Source organism: Kogia breviceps, chromosome 16 (genome assembly GCF_026419965.1).
Source record: "Kogia breviceps isolate mKogBre1 chromosome 16, mKogBre1 haplotype 1, whole genome shotgun sequence".
In the NCBI taxonomy this organism is placed as follows: Eukaryota; Metazoa; Chordata; class Mammalia; order Artiodactyla; family Physeteridae; genus Kogia; species Kogia breviceps.
Window position 1 is genome coordinate 67,070,456 of NC_081325.1, and position 13,785 is coordinate 67,084,240.

The 13,785-nt window shown below is 43.7% G+C and overlaps 1 long non-coding RNA gene across 1 annotated transcript in view; it reads right to left on the minus strand.

Moving 5' to 3' along the window:
• The window catches only part of LOC136792796 (uncharacterized), a 28,140-nt gene extending 16,496 nt beyond the window's left edge, over window positions 1-11,644 (minus strand). Inside the window, exon 1 of the long non-coding RNA XR_010837228.1 lies at window positions 11,400-11,644. This is a non-coding gene — a long non-coding RNA (uncharacterized lncRNA). The remainder of the gene's footprint in view (window positions 1-11,399) is intronic.
• Window positions 11,645-13,785: the final 2,141 nt, after the last annotated feature.

The window sequence follows — 13,785 nt, forward strand, 5'->3', positions numbered from 1 at the left end:
CTTCTTAATTAGCCAGAATAAATCTCTGGGCATTGCTGGCCACATGCTTCCAGAACAGCATCTCTTTTCACCAGGATCCGTTGAAATATCTGTCAGAGGTGGGAAGGGAGACAAAACTACACGGAATTGCGTGAGGAAGACAGAGCAGGGAACATCAGGTGGCCTTTACAGGAAGTGCCTCTTACCTATTAAGCCAGATTTGATAAAACCAAGTGGCTGAGTGAAAGCTTTTTCGTGAGCAGGATTCCTATGGTGAAGAGATTCAAAGACACAGAAACATTCAGAAATCAGGACATTTCTACCACCTTAGATGATGCTTCAGTATTCCCTCTAACTAACATCATCTGGGAGCTTTTGCTTAATAACGAAGGGGAGGAAATCACTATCTCTGAAATGAGACAAATCTCAGGCAGAACAGAGCTAGACTTCCCGGTACCAAGACCGGGTCCTGAGCAGTCCACGTATACATCTATCCCCATATCCCCTCCCTCTTGCTTCTCCCTCCCACCCTCCCTATCCCTCCCCTCTAGGTGGTCACAAAGCACCGAGCTGATCTCCCTGTGCTATGCGGCTGCTTCCCACTAGCTATCTATTTTACGTTTGGTAGTTTATCTATGTCCATGCCACTCTCACTTCGTCCCAGCTTACCCTTCCCCCTCCCCGTGTCCTCAAGTCCATTCTCGACATCTGCGTCTTTATTCCTGTCCTGCCCCTAGGTTCTTCAGAACCTTTTTTTTTTTAGATTCCATATATATGCGTTGGGATACCGTATTTGTATTTGTTTTTCTCTTTCTGACTTACTTCACTCTGTATGACAGACTCTAGGTCCATCCTGGACTATTAACCCAGCACCATTCTCGATGCTGTCTCTTGCCTCCAGCCTATGCCCTACCAGGCAGCCAGGTGGACCTTGTTCAAATTAAAGTCATAGGATTTCTTTCCTTCGCTCAAAGCCCTTCCATCATGCTTAGCATATAAACCAGGGTTCTTTAAGGAGGTCTCCCAGACATTGCATTATCTGTGCCCAGCCCACCCCGCCTTGACCTCACCTCAATGAGCCGCAGTCATACCGGTCCCTCCCTGTCCCTTGAACCTGCCAAGAATAATTCCATCCTCGGGCTTTTTATTTTCTTTCTTTCTTTCTTTTTTAAAATTAAAGTGTAGTTGTGCCCATCTCTGCTGTACAGCAAAGTGACCCAGTTATCCACATATAGACATTCTTTTTCTATACTCTTTTCCATTACGGTTTATCACAGGATATTGAGTATAGTTCCCTGTGCTCTACAGTAGGACCTTGTTGCTTATCCATTGTAAACCTAAGAGTTTGCATCTACCAACCCCAAACTCCCAGTCCATCCCTCTCCCTTCCCACCTCCCCCTCACCTTAGGACTTTTCTGCCTGTAAACTTCCTCCCCAACAGATCTGCATGACTCATTCCCTTGTCATATCCCAGTCTCTGCGCAGACATCCCTCCCCAGGGAAATCATCTGAGACCCTATGTAAGATAGCATTCTCACCCTCACTCTCTTTTTTTTTTTTCTTTTTTGGCCTCACTGTGAGGTGTGTGGGATCTTAGTTCCCCAACCAGGGGTAGAACCCGCGCCCCCTGTAGTGGAAGCACAGAGTCTTAAGCACTGGACCGCCAGGGAAGTCCCTCATTCTCACTCTGTAACCTCTTGTCCTGCTTTAGCTTTTTTCATCTCTAACATGTAAAGAATATTGGGAAGTCTGAACCAAGACTGCGTGAGGATTTTGATGGAAAACCCTTGACGTGACTTCATTTAAGCAAGGGTGTCACATTGGAAGCATGGTGGTTTTTTTTAAAGATTACTTCTCCTGCAGTGTGAAGTCGTGATTGGATAGTGGGGAGGCCAATTAGCCAACTGGCTCAGCAGATTAGAAAGGTATTATGGTGGCTAAAAAGTGCAGATGGAGAGATGTAGGTGTATTTGAGAGACAATTAGGAGAAAAATTAAGCCAGCAGTGGATTGGCAACATGGAGGCGTGAGATGAAACAGCTTGGATAGCTCATAGTTTCTCAGCAAGAATGCTGAATGGCCAATGGGGAATTCTCTAAGAAAGAGAAAATTGGAGGAGGAATAATGTGGGAGACAAGATTACGAGTTTGGTTTGGGGCATTTTGAATTTGAGTTGCATGTAAGATATTAGAGAGAAGATACCTGTAAGCAGTTGGATATAGGGGTCTGGACCTGGAGACATAAATTTAGATTTCATAGGTATGTTAAACATAATTGATGCTTTGGAGATGGACACCGTCACCTAGAAAGACATGGTAGACGGAGAAGACAGCGGTCTTAAAAAACTGCAACATGTACAGCACTGCTACAATAAAATGGATGAGGGAAAGACACTAAGAAGAAGCAGCTTAAAAGGCTGATGGGAAACCTGGAGAGGGTTGTGACATGGAACACGAGGGAAGAAAGCATCTACCAGGAGTAGAATCAACAGCCATGAACATTGCTGAGTGTGTGATCATGAAAAGTCCCCATCGGATTTAACAGATGGTTGGTCATGTTAGTGGAACGGAGTGAGTGAAACTAGATGAAGTGAAGAGCGTCAGTGGGGGTTGAAGAGAAAGAGATCTCTTTCACGAAGTTTGGTTACAAAGGGGGAGCAGGAAATAGCTCATAGCTGGAAGAGTGAGTGAAGTAGAGATGTGAGCATGTTTAAGTATGAATGGGGTGGGTGGGCGATTTAGTAGAGAGGATGTGCTTTGGCAAGAGACAGAGCTGGCTAGAAAGACCAGAAAAATAAGCCCAGTGAAACAGGATGAATCCAGAACAGATGTCTGGCGGATAAGGTCCAGGGCCTAGAAGACAAGATATCTAGCAAGAGCAGGACTAGCCATCAAAGTTAATGGACTCTGGTCCAAGGGCAGAGCCATTGGTTCTGCTTTGCACTTCATGTAGATCCAATCAACAAATAGTAGTGCATCCACTACACACCAGCCATGATCCAGGGGAGAGGTAGTTCTGAGGCCAAAGATGGATACGATCCTTCATTTAGCAGACGTGGAAATGCTAAGATAACTTCACATTAAGGAAGCAGCATCTTTGCAAAGGAAAGGAAACTCAGGATGAAACAAAGGAGTGGAGAAATGGATAAGAGGACAGTAACCCAATATTTAAATTATGAAGTCTTAAGATGGAAGTAAGGAATTGCAAGACAAGCACATTCTGGAAATATGTTATTATAAGTAGGTTCTGAATTGGCTGGACAAGTCTCTACCCCACTTTGGTAATTAGTTTGCTTATTTAAGAAGTTACCACGTCTCAAATTGGTTCAGGCACCACACTAGGATCTGTGTATGATAAACCAATCAGAAACAGTCTCTTCTGTCATGGAGCTTACACTGTGATAGAAAATAACAAATACAGATACACATATAATTTCCAATAGAGACAAGTACTCTAAAGAATAAAAGAAGGTGTTAGGAGAGAGTATAATACAGGAGGTCCTTTAGAGAGGAGAGAGTGTAATACAGGAGGTCCTTTAGAGAGGAGAGAGTGTAATACAGGAGGTCCTTTAGAGAGGAGAGAGTATAATACAGGAGGTCCTTTAGAGAGGAGAGAGTATAATACAGGAGGTCCTTTAGAGAGGAGAGAGTATAATACAGGAGGTCCTTTAGAGAGGAGAGAGTGTAATACAGGAGGTCCTTTAGAGAGGAGAGAGTATAATACAGGAGGTCCTTTAGAGAGGAGAGAGTGTAATACAGGAGGTCCTTTAGAGAGGAGAGAGTATAATACAGGAGGTCCTTTAGAGAGGAGAGAGTATAATACAGGAGGTCCTTTAGAGAGGAGAGAGTATAATACAGGAGGTCCTTTAGAGAGGAGAGAGTATAATACAGGAGGTCCTTTAGAGAGGAGAGAGTATAATACAGGAGGTCCTTTAGAGTGGGTAGTCAGGGAAAGTTCTCCTGCAATGATGACATTTAACTGAAGCCTGAAGGATGAAGGATGAACAGTAGTGAACTTGGTGAAGAAAGAGGAAAGACTATCCCAGAATTCAGGAGCTCACAATCCAGCTGAAAAGAGATGTCCTGACCCACAAGTCTGAGACCCTACTGGTGGTCCCTTTAAGTGACCCACCATGTTAAATGAACAAGAAATCTCATTTGTTTTTCCTTCCCCATCTTCAATTTGAAGCTTCCCTCAGACAGCACATATCATCTTGCCCATGATTTAAAAAGAAGGACAAGAATCATCAGGATGTATCTGGCTGCAGCGTGTTCAGCCAGCACTGCAACCGTCAAAACAACCACGATTCCCACTGCAGAGATTGTTTTCTTTCATTAGATCCTAGTCTGTCATATTTCAAACTCCAATGGCCTGAGATTTTGAGACCAGAACCTCCCATGTCCCTATGTGTGAGCCCAAGGTTTAGACTGATGGTGGCCCACATGCTGACAGTGTGGTCACCTGGCAGACAGAGGTCACCCTACACTCTACTTCAGCTGGGAAGGCACGTAGGTGGCGTTCACCCCTCCCTCCTTCCTTATGCGACTCTGATCATACCCCCAACACCTCCCACATTCTGGCCTTTGGAGGATTAGAAATAACAGATAGAACTGGGAGTTAGGGAGAGAACAGATAAGAAAGTGACAATAAAGGAAAACATATCAGGACAAGAAGGGGATAAGAAAAGGGCAGGGATGGGAGTATTCCATGGGAAATTGAACCTACTCACAACAGGGGAAGAAATATTTAAAACAACAATAGACAGGTTTTTCAGGGCTTCTCTGGTGGTGCAGGGGTTAAGAGTCCGTCTGCCAATGCAGGGGACACGGTTTCAATCTGTGGTCTGGGAAGATCCCACATGTCTCGGAGCAACGAAGCCCGTGCGCCACAACTACTGAAACCTGCGCGCCTAGAGCCCGTGCTCCGCAACAAGAGAAGCCACCGCAATGAGAAACCCGCGCGCCGCAACGAAGAGCAGCCCCCGCTCACAGCAGTTAGAGAAAGCCCTCTCGCAGCAACAAAGACCCAACGCAGCCAGAAATAAATAAATAAAATTTATATATTTTTAAATAGACAGGTTTTTCATATTCCTTTACTCCTTCCCTCAAGTACGCATATGTACACCTGGGCCCAAAGTACACAAACTGCTACTTTACAAGAGCCTGTAAGACGATTCTCTATATTCTGCTCAAACCCCAAAACACTGAGCCCATGATCCAAGTTAGACTACGCATCTGTGTATATTAATATGTTTATTTTGCTTCTTTCGGTAACACAAGCCCCAAGACATCATACTCGGTGCACTCGTTTGGAAACGCACTGGCATAGTCTGCCTTTCCAATGTTCTCAGGCACTGCCAGAAACTGCCAGGATCACGTTGCTCCCCAACAGAGGAAGCTCCCATAATTCCTTCATGAGGATCTGCTTTGATGTTGTCCTTGCAGGGGGGAGGGAAGGAAGAAAGGAGTAAGGAGGTGGGGGGAAGGAGATCAGTCTTTGACAGGGAGGCTGAAGGCACACACTGGAAATGAGGATGACACTTGACCAGCTATGATTTTGACATCAATCAATAGATTGCCATTGGCCTGTTGGTGACAGCTGCTCTATTTACTTCGAACCTCCCCCCAGTCCCACACAGGGCCCAGTGTGGTGCTCTGAATGGGGTTCATTTACTGAGCACCCCCCAGGCACTGCACTCAATGAGGTACTGTTCCAACTCCCACAAAGTCCACCCTCTGAAGGGGAAGAGAAATGGACATTGACAACCACCTAAAACAAACTACACAGTTCTATTGAACATACAAATATAAATCCATACACATTCAAGCACTCACTTCTCTGCCCCGGTTTCCACTTCCCGTTACTGGAGAATTAGAAAGGCGTGTCCATCCCTCTGGATAAGCCAAGCCCCTCAGCCCCAGGGGTTCTGCTCATTACAACTATTCGGGGGGGGGGGGCCCTGTTCATCACACACACTGCACATCTAGAATCCGAGGGAAGAGGGCGTGGGGTTTAATCTGGATTCTGAAGAGTATGTACAGTAGCATCTCTGGATACATTGTCTGTTAATTTCCAAAAAAAAAAAAAAGAAAGAAAGAAAGAAAAAGAGGGATGAAAACCGAATATCCCTTTGTGTTTTTGTTTTTTGTTTTTCAAAACAGCAGTTGAAGCTTCCAAATGCTAAAAGAATTTTTTGTTAATGTTTTAGATACCTGTCTAGGCACCTGCATATGCTAATGGATATTTCTACTTAATCCAGATGACAGAGCTCCACATCCCTCATAAAGACAAGTTGCTCTATTGTGGCACGCTGTGTTACTCGTTCAGAAACCTGACATTTCTGGAGAAGCTGCGACAAGTAATTTCACGATAAATTTTCTAAGACAAAATACTCTGCTCTGTGGAGCTCAGGAGTCATTTAAGGGGAAGATAAACAGTTCCAACATTTCATGGGTAAACAAATGTGGTAGGATAATTGATTGAGATGTTAATTTGTGATTTTTTTGTTCTTGCTCCTCTAGGAGCTTGGAAAGAGGGAAGGAATTGTCCTTCTCCCAGGTGAGAAGGTGGGCGTGTTCTAAATGTGGACGCCTTTGCCTCTGTTACTAACGGTGTCTAGTTTCGAGACCTACAATCAAGGCTGCAGAGCACGCATCAGTGTGAAGAGCTACACGTACAGAGAGCAGCAAACCCAGAGTGGCCAGGGTTGGGACGGAAGGAGAGGTAGAGGTTCCCCAAGATACGGGAAGGGAGGGGACCATGGTGATTCTCTAAGGGGCAGAGATCAGTGCTCGTGGAATCTCAAGAGTAGACGGGGACCAGGAGGATCTGGAGGAAAGATGGTCCCCGGGTTTCCCTAAACAGCTTCATCTGAGCTACCTTGGCTATGGGCAATCGATGTTGCCACCCCAGCCTCATGTCTTAACCTTGGTCATGAGAATTCTGAACCTGAATTGGTCCAGGCTTCACTTCCCAGCGGTACGTTCTGCCAAACAACCTTAGCTTAAGATACAAAGATTGGCCACAAATTCTTTGCATCTCTTCCCGTTAGGAGGTGAAGTCTGTATCGCTCCATCCTCTGAATCTGACGTTGGCCGTGTGACTTGCTTTGGCCAACAGAACACAAGAGGAAACTTGAAAAGTACCTGTTCATTTGGAATTGTCTTCTCCTGCTGCTTCTGGAACACAGTCCTCGGGTGCGGAAGCCTGGGATTGCCTGCCAGATGCTGGATAAACATAGCCCAGTGGTCCACATTCCCAGAGCCACCCACCAGATGCGAGTGAGGCCGCTGGGGCCAACAGTCCCCCGGTGATCCATCCCTGGGTGACCCAGCTGTGCAGACACAAGAGTGAGGTCATTAAAGACCCGTGGGAGAATCACTCCGCTACACTCAGGCCAAATGGGCGATCTACAGAAGCATGAGATAAGGTGTGGGGAGGTTCTTCGTGCAGCGGTAACTGACACCAGGTTTTAACAAGACAGCGTTCTAGGTACCCTTCTACTCCAATAGTATCACACAAGTCACGCTAAGCCTCACGCATAACAACTAGCACAGGAGCCACGCAAAAGCCCAGGTACCAAAGTAGTCAGGGATTTCCTACAAGCTGACAGCTTTTTCAAGCCACAATATGCTTTGGGCACAGGTTTTCTTTTCTTCCCAGAGAGTCAGGTGAGAGCCTGTGTTAGTGATTTCAGCTCACACTGTGGCCGCTGTCACGCATCTCCCTTCCTCGCCCTGGACTGTCTTTGCCCTATGAGCCCTTTCAATTCCTCCACGAGCGGAAATTCACTGCCATGGCCTGACCTGGAAATGGGCCTTGAGCAGAGCCACATGTGTCCCCCCCTCCCAAATTCATATGTTGAAGTCCTAACCCCCCAGTACCTCACAAAGTGACCTTATTTGGAAATAGGTTTTTTGCAGATGTAATTAGTTAGATAAGGTTGTACTCGAGTGAAGTACAACCTCATCCTTCTAAAAGGGGGAAATGTGAACACAGACACACACACGAAGATAAAGTCAGAGATCAGGGTGATGCATCTCCCAAAGATTGCCACGAAGCCACTAGAAGTGAGGGGGGAGGCCTGGAACTGGTCCTTCCCCAGCAGTTTCCGAGAAAGCATGACCCTGGTGGCACCCTGATCTCAGACTTCTGGCCTCCGGAACTGTGAGACCATACATTTCTGTTGTTTAAGACACCCAGCTTGTGGTACTTCATGACGGCAGCCCTCACAAACTAATACACACGAAGAAAGTGTTAGGGGTTTCTTACCACACCGAAGAATCTAGATTTCTCTAAACAAATTACGAGTCGCTCCCTCAGCTCCCTGGTTTGCTAAGCAATGTGAAAAAAAGAGGCCCTGTCAAACACTTTCCCCAGGTCAATGGCTATGAACTAGCCACTCACGTAAGTGACTTTCCTTGGAAAAAAAAGTAATTCTGATGAACCTGGAAGACATTAAGTGAAATAAGCCAGTCTCAGACAAATGCTGTGTGATTCCACTTAGATGATATATCTAAAATTGTCAGGCTCACAGGAGCAGAGCATAGAAAGGCGATTGCCAGAGGCCAGGAGGAGGGGTGAGAAATGGGGAGATGTCCAACAGCTGTGAAGTTTCAGTTATGCAAGATGATTAAGTTCTAGGGAGCCGCCGTAAAACAGAGCTTACGGTGAGGAATAAAATGCTGTGCGCTAAAAAATTGTTGCGAGGATACATATGCTGTGTTCTCACCACAGAAAAGGGGAGGGGGGCACAAGGAAAATTTTGGAGGTGTTGGATATGTTTATTCCTTTGATTGTGGAGATAGCATCACAGCGCATTCATATGTCCAAACTCATCAAATCATATGCATTAAACATGCAAATTTTGTATATCAATTATACCTCAAGAAGCTGGTAAAAAAAATAATGCTGCTCCAAGGTAACTAATGGTCTCTTGTATCCAAAATAATAATGGTGTAACTTTTCTTAATTTTTATAGCAACGAATGTCACTTTACATATATTATCAATTTAGATTATATGCTTCATAAGTTTGTCTTATTTAACTACAGATTCTTCTGTTCTGGAAATGCTGGAGAAAGAAATCTTACATCCGCATTTAATTATGCCAGATTTGAACACCATTTTTGACAAACCAGAACTTCTCTGAGCAAATTATTTTTTGTTTCAGCACTTGCTTACACAATGTGCAAATTGATATCTAAAGTACCTCCCTACTTAACAAGAAAGAATACAAATGAATTAATTAGGAATTTGACTCAAGAAGGTAGAAAAAAATAACAGCGAGCCAAGTATAAGGAAGAAAATAATAAAAGCATGAATTAATACATTATAATAGAGAGGTGGTACAATTGCTAAATGTATGCAAGAGCTATTATTTTCTTTAAGAAAAAAATAAAGCACTAATTTGGCCAAAATATTTTTTAAAGGAGAAAAGGAAAGCAAGAAAAAAAAATAGAAATGGGTAAAGTAACACAAATACAGAAAAAATTAAAGATTTAAGCGTTTTAACTCTGCCTATAGCTAAGTAAATTTGAAAACATGGGTAAAATGGATGCTCTTCTGAGAAAATGGAAATTACCAAAATTGAAGTTATAACAGATAGAAATCTTGTTCTCACAGAATCATATCCTTGGAAGAAATTAAAATTTTTGTCACACAGCCTCCTCCTAGTAAAAAGTGCCAGTTCTGAGGTATTCTGAAGAATACAAGGTGTATTCTTTCAAATCTTCAAGGTTTGAATCCTGACACTGTTTGTACTTCGCCAGAGATTAGAGAAAGCAGGAACATTTTAAAATCATCTTTTAAAAAGCAAGAATAAGACTTCTGCTCACGTTGGAGTACTAAAAGGACAAACTCATTCTCCTAAAAAAAAAAACAAAAAAAGAAAGAGACAAATTATATCAATCAATAGTTTTCAAGACCATAGACCCTCAGGAATGAAGGCCAGTGGTCCCTGAGAGATGGGAAATAAATTACATGAGTCCTATGATTTCCTAACTTACTGCCTTGAAAAAATTTCCAGTCTACAGTGCAGGGTAGAGAAGACCAGGTGGAACCCAACAGACTCCCTAAAGTGAAGAGATGATGCTGAGTGCCCAGAGAGACCAAGGTGGTTAAGCTTGCAGGAGAGAGTACTAAGAGGAAAAAGGATAGACATTCTGTCTTTACCTGTAGATACCCAATAGTTCCAGCATCAGTTCTTGAAGAGGTTACCCTCTCTTGTCTGAATCACCTTTGTTCTTTATTGTAAACCAATTGTCCATATATGTATGGATCTTTTTTATGACTTTCTGTTCTACTTCTTTGATATGTCTATCTTTACACTAATACTACATTGTTTATTCCTGTAATTTTATAATAATTCTTGAATCAGGCAGTATTACCCCTCCACCTTTGTTCTTTGTCAAATTTCCCTTGCCTATTTCTTGCATTTAACAAAAATCTGTTCCTGCTATTAACTCCCCCAAAACTAAGACTAGGAAAGAACTTCCACATGATAAAAGGCATCTACGAAAAACCATTACAGAAAAGCATATTCAGTTCAATACATGAAAAAGACTTCTGGGAAAGACCTTCAAAAAATGGAAGAGGGGAACTTCCCTGGTGGCACAGTGGTTAAGAATCCGCCTGCCAGTGCAGGGGACGTGGGTTTGAGCCCTGGTCCGGGAAGATCCCACATGCCATGGAGCAACTAAGCCTGTGCACCACAGCTACTGATCCTGCGCTCTAGAGCCCGAGAGCCACAGCTACTGAGTGCATGTGCCACAACTACTGAAGTCCGCATGCCTAGAGCCCGTGCTCCACAAGAGAAGCCACCGCAATGAGAAGCCTGCTCACCGCGATGAAGAGTAGCCCCCACTCACCACAACTAGAGAAAGCCTGCATGCAGCAGCAAAGACCCAACGCAGCCAAAAATAAATAAAATAAAAAATAAATAATTTTTTTTTTTTAATGAAAGAGGCTCCCTTATGAGGTCGTGAGTTCCCTGACACAGCAAGTGTTCAACAAATGTTACGTAGGCCCTTGTCAAGGAGGACCACCCTACTTAAAATGGCAACACCTGCCACACCCACTCCACTATCCCTAGTTTCCTTCCCTATATTATTTTTTTCATGGCACGTATCACTTTCCACTCTATCACATAATTTAATCGTGCACCTGTTTTATTATCAGTCTCCTTCTACTGAATGTAAGCTCCTTGAGGGCAGGGTTTTTATCTGTTTTGTTCACTGTTGTATCCCCAGTACTCATGGTAACCACTTAGTATTAGTCGACTGAATGAATCGATAGGATGGGAGGTTGTACTCTGTGACCTCTAAAGTCCCCGACAAAGCTAAAATAAAATATTTGTGAGCCTATATTGGGGGACTTCTCCCACTTCTGTTTCTCCACCTCTACCCAAGAAAAATCACTTACCCAATTTTCATTTCCCATAAGTCTTAGGATGGGCGTCCTTTATCACACGTCTGAGGCAAGCACGGCACATCCAGCGCTAACCTTGGCCAGCTGACCGTCTGCTGGCAAGGAGTTCTCCAGCCATGATTGGCTATTAAATCTTAATCACAGCTTTCTCCTGCAATCAAGACCTTTGATTAACTCGATTCACAGTCCTGCAAGGTCAAAAAATGAGGAGGAGGAAAGAGCAGAGACACCAGAGGGTAACAATCATATCCAGCTCCATAACTTATCCTGAGTGACAATTTCATTTCCCATCAGCCCCTGAGTGATGACGTGTCAGGATTCTCACTCTCCTGTCAGGCTCCTTCCCTCTCAAGAGATTTTTCTGCTCTCAGCCCCGCTGCCAACCCCTGTTCCCGGGGTGGGGGAGAAGCTATCACCAAGAGAGGATCGGAAAAAGCAAGCCAAGCCAGGGGTGTATGTGGTCAAGCAGGAGGGATGCCTTCTCAGTTAAACACCTTAGAGATGTAAGATGGGGAAATCAGCAGTTTCAGAGGCCACCACTCATGACCTTGTGTGTTCCTTACAGGGATACAATTTCCCCCTAAAATTGAAGCATTGCTTTCAGCTTCCTTAGCAGAATTTTGACTGTTCTTGGAAGCAGCTGTCTGACTGCATCTTGATGCTGAGGCTGAGATGAAAGCTCTTCATTCCCTCTCTGCCTCTTCTGTGAGCCCACCACCTGGGATATTTTGGTTTTGAACCTCACTAAGAAAACGAAAGTAGCCACAGGCTGAAGCCATTATGTTGTAAATGTTTGACGACCATTCAGAGTCTTCTGTGATCTAACTAGTTCTCATTAGATCACATCCTCCACAAAGCACTCCGAGGATACTGTATCTTGAAAGAAATCTACAACTCTGGGCAAAGCAGAGCTTCAAAGGAGGCCCCCTCAAAACGATCATGGGCTTAGCGGTGGCTGAACCTCATCTGATGGGAATCCAGAAAGTCTTTGGAAAAAAGTAGCTTTAGAGATAAGCTTAAAAGAAGGAGGAATATTTCAACAGGTGGAGATGGGGTATGAATATAAAATGTTCATCTAAGCTTCTCAAACATTCACACCCTGAAATGTGTTGGGCTTAATTAATTCAGTCTAAACCCCTCATTTGCCTCTTTTCTCTCTGCTTAAGTTACAGTGAAATAGGAACACTGTGTTCCTGCTCCCTCCCACTGGTTCGTGGAAGCGGAATGTCTGGGAACAGAGGGACAATATTCAGAGCATGAGTCGCAAACTCCACTCTTTACCCCATGGCTCTGGCCGTGGAATACCGCTCATCAGCCTCGGACAAGAGCGCTTCACAATTCTGACGTTTTTGCACTGAACATACGCTTAAGCCAAATAAGTTTTGCAAGATTCCTCAGGCAGGACAATCATATTTAGATTAGTCCAAAAGGCATCATTTATTAACAGCAGCTCGTGGTGCCTTAATCACAGGTCACAGACAGCAGCTGGGTTTAGGCACGTCTTACTCTGTATTCAGTTTCCCAGCAAAGCCAACGCAGCGCCTCGCCACAGACAACAGAGTCCGCACTGGGGCTGCCCAGGAGACCCAACCTTCTGCCCTAACCTTGGCGCTTTTCATCTGGACGATGCCAGGAAAGGCAAACCGATGCCGGTGTTCTCTATGTGCTCGTTAATTAGCTCCACGATTAAGACATCGTCATCGACAGTTGAACAAATGGCAATGGCCCTTCTCATTTCATTTGAAATCAAGATAACTTTTGAACAATATCATGTCCAGAACATACCACCAGGACTAAAAACACATACATTATGCAGTGTCTCCTCTCATTGCAGCATAAGGATACCCAAGGGTTTGTGGACATATTTTCATGGAGCCGTAAGTTCTCTGATTTTGTTTTGTTTTGTTTTGTTTTGGAGTATGTTTTCACTTCAATGCTTATATTAATGTAAATATGTCCTCTGGGTAATCACTGTGTAACCAATTATCTCCCCAGATGTTATTGTTCCTATTTGCATTTATATTTTAGAGTTATGTTGGAGACAAGGAGAGCTATCCAAGCTAATGAGAAAAGAAGTGCGATTAATCCGTAAATGAAGCATTATCGCCAAATGAGAACAAATTAATACTGAAATGACCCACTAGACAAATGAAGATTTGTCACAGTTTAAACAGAAAAAAAAAAAAATGGTGGGAAAATTGATTAGCCACACAGCCCGTGGGGGTATAGGCACAGGAAACTTATGATTTATTTGCATTATCTACATATATTTGATTTGAATCAATCAAAAGAGCTTACAAATGAATGTTTAAAAACTAAGTTGACAACATTCATTGGATGTGTTTATTCCTTGAGTTTAGCTAAAACTAAACTGCTATTC